At 42.8% G+C, this 3,513-nt stretch overlaps 1 long non-coding RNA gene across 1 annotated transcript; it reads right to left on the reverse strand.

Moving 5' to 3' along the window:
- Positions 1 to 751: 751 nt before the first annotated feature.
- On the reverse strand, positions 752 to 3,084 carry LOC132449424 (uncharacterized). The gene is made up of 3 exons (XR_009523577.1): positions 2,236 to 3,084; positions 1,576 to 2,087; positions 752 to 1,469 (listed from the first exon to the last, which is right to left on the reverse strand). It is a non-coding gene; the product is annotated as an uncharacterized LOC132449424 (long non-coding RNA).
- Between the last annotated feature and the right edge of the window lie 429 nt (positions 3,085 to 3,513).

Genomic DNA, 3,513 nt, shown 5'->3' on the forward strand with positions numbered 1-3,513 from the left:
CCGCGCATCGGTAAATTAGGGAATGATCTTGCGCCCCAAGGGGCGGTTCGGCGAAAGGAGGAGGCGTGCTCTGGCACAAATGTTCCCTGGTGCTATTTGGCAGTTTCAGAAACCACTTGCGCCACAAACCAGGAAATACCTGGTTTAAAGTCAGTGGCGCGTTCAGATGCTATTTTAAGGGCGCATGTATAATGTTGCTTGTGCACCTCGCGCATACACTTTGCTTCTCTCATCTACCTAGCCACACATTCTTGGTAATGGAAAGGACAGCTGATACAGCGGTAATAAGTTGTACTTTTAAATCAATGCATCTGCAAACACCGTACAGCAAACACATATTTTCTTGACACAGACATCGTGTACATGCCCATAACTTTTAGGATTGATTAGTATTTGATCGTGAGAAAACATTGTTTTACCGCGAGTGAGTGTTAAAAAGAATGAATGAAGTGTGTTTATGTGTAAAATAATTAATGAATGCGGATGCGCGTGTGTGCGTCCATCTGTTTAAACACACGCAAACTAAACACGTAACGCATAATACAGTCCATGTCAATGTATATTAACGGGGGGACACATGCATATTACACAAGTCGATAACGATAATGCATACAATACTGATGAGAAACAATGTTTATAATGTATTGCGTATATCATTAAATAGAACCACAGTTTTCGCATATCATATGTGTGTTAAGTTTCCTTTGCCGAAATTTGAGGAGTCAGTATTTCAGAAGATGTGGAAGAAAACCTTATTCCATGTGTGAATTAGGCCGTATTATTTGGCCATAAACTAAGCCATTTGAAGTTTGAAATTCATGTGCATCTGTCTCATCAGAGACTGCAGACGCGCTGTCAAAATATCTACTTGTCAGAATCAAATCCGCTCGTGGCTCTTAAAGGGGATGGGAGCTGGGACTCTCATTGGTTTATTGCACGTTACGCCCAAACCACACCTATGGGTAATTAGGCTACTTCCGACCAACCCTTTTTTGCGCCTGGCGCAAGAGTAATATTTGCGCCGGTAAAATAGCGACATTGCCATAGAACCGCCCACAAAGCTACTTGCGCTTGGCGCTTCTCACTTGTGTTTCAGACCGTTAAAATAGGACCCTTTATGTTGAAAGTATAGACGTCCCGAATCCCAATGAAACGAATGGCGCGGTGACTAGTCTTCACAACGAGAGCTGGTAGCTTGTGAAAAATTAATTAAACTGTAATCAGACAATGCGGTTATATGCTACAGACCCTAGAGTATCTGTGGTATAAAGGCTGGGACGAATTTCGAATTATAAATATGTACAATGTATCCTTTAAATACCCCCTTTATCCTTTGAGTGCCCCCTTGCAATAGGGTCAACAGCATACAGGCACTGCAGGGTCATGCTCTCCAGTGGCAGCTTGCTCTGCAGGTATTCCCCATATGCGATGTATCCCTGGAGTACTTGGTCAAGGAAGGGCTTCAGCAGCTGTATACATATTGACAATAACACACCGGTATAGTTGTGCTCCTTTATCATTGGCAATAAAATGTCTTTGGTCCAAAAGTTAGGTGACAAATTTTAAACCGCTCACTTGGTGTTGAGGATGCTCCCGTCTGATTCTATCTGCCACTCAACGCACATACACGTCCCTTGCAGGCAGCAGTTTGTCTCTCTTGAGTTCGGTCCTGCGGATTGGTGGCAGGTGGTCTGGCTTCACAAAGCATGCAAGGAAGTATGAAAATCTGCAGCTGCTTGTCATGCAACTTGTGCACAAGGGTGTCACGACTGAGGAAGTACTAATATTGTGGAAGGGAGAGATGGATATGAATTTCCACCATACAAGCAGAGTAAGACACAGCCACACTGGTAACATAAAATAAAAGATATTACAATTCCTCTGGGGTAGCATTTAAAACTATCCAAGCTTTATGATACACCATAGTTGTGGAACAGTGTTTCAATATACCTTGAACGCCATGACGTATTCTTTCTGAATAGCCAAGACACCTGTGTAGACACTGAGATGGAGCTCTGTTTTGGTGTCTTCATGCCACAGTTTCTTGACCAACCGCTGCTTTCGGTCTCTGCCCTGCTGTGTCATTCCTGGAAGAGAATATATCAAAGCTCTTGTCTGTTGATTTACCAAAGAAAATGTCAGATAGTCAACATGCAGGCCAATGTTGACACACCATAGATATTCCCATTAATTTTTCCACATTATCCAGCCAATCTGCAACCGCAATGGATTTACCTTTCCCACTGGGGTCCTTGTGAAAAGACTAAATGGGTCTCTGGGCCTTTTCATTCACATGGTGAGAAGCATAGAGTTGTTCGAAAGGTTATTTGTAGAGAGCCTTGTCTTTATCCATTAATCCAAAGTACAGGACCTTGTAAGCAGGAAGCATTGTCTGAGTGCTGAATCTAACATCTTAAAATTACTTCCAACGATGCTGGACAAATCTCTTTAAAGTTGATCCAGGAATGCTCATTTATTCACAGAGGTAAGCCCGCTGACAAACAGAACACATGCCTCAAGTTATGATTCAGTCCCATATAATATTCATGAATCAGAGGACAATAATAAGGACATCTAATGGCCATCAAATGACCAACGTGTCAGTGGTTCAAATCCTGTCTCCTCATGCCCACATGTGAAAATGTCCTTGGGCAAGAGACTGAAACCCAAATTGCTCCTATTGAGCAGGCTAGCTGCATGGCAGCTGCTGCCATTGGTCTGTGAGTGTGAGTGAATGGGTGAATAAGAGGCCATTGAGTGCTGTCAAGGTGGAAAAGAGCTATACAACTGCTCTACAATTAAGTATGAATTTACCTGGTCAGAAGCCCACTTCTGACCAACATGAAGGTCACTGAAGAGCTGTTCTAGATGACCCTTGAAAGGACTGGAAAATCTCTTTGACGCATTATGAATGTGATGGCACGAGTCCCCATCGATATCTAGAAGCTTTCGGCAGTGGTTGTGTTGCACTCTGGTTTCCAGGCCTGTCTTGCTGCCTCGCATCACCGCACAGGAATCTATCATCATGGTCACCAAGTTGGACCACGCGATATCGTTGTCTGTGAAAAACTTGACCTGGGCAGTCTCCAGTCTGAGGATGCGGTCGGAGAATGTCTTCCCCAGGCCGTGAACCATTTTATATTTTGCTGATGTTCACGACAGCTTCATGCAACTGAGAGCGACTCTCTCCTCAGCCAGCGTCTGCGCAGGGTTGAGGATGACGGGGGCCATTTTGAATGGTAATGAGTGCTCCGCCAAAGTGCCCAGAACCAATGCCTGAAAGCTAAGCAAATTAAAATCATTAAAACGTAACCTTGCAAACTATCCTACATAGGTCTAGTATGATGAAACAGTGTGTCTTCATATTGTATGGCTGATATGCAATGAATATCAAAATATCAAAATACATTTCTGTTCAATAATTTTAATAATAATAGTGCATTTTACTTGTAGTGCTCTTCATTTAATTAATTGTATTCCTGAATAGTTTCATTGAATAAACAATCTCAAAGT

The sequence above is a fragment of the Gadus macrocephalus genome, chromosome 2 (genome assembly GCF_031168955.1).
Source record: "Gadus macrocephalus chromosome 2, ASM3116895v1".
Taxonomy (NCBI): Eukaryota; Metazoa; Chordata; class Actinopteri; order Gadiformes; family Gadidae; genus Gadus; species Gadus macrocephalus.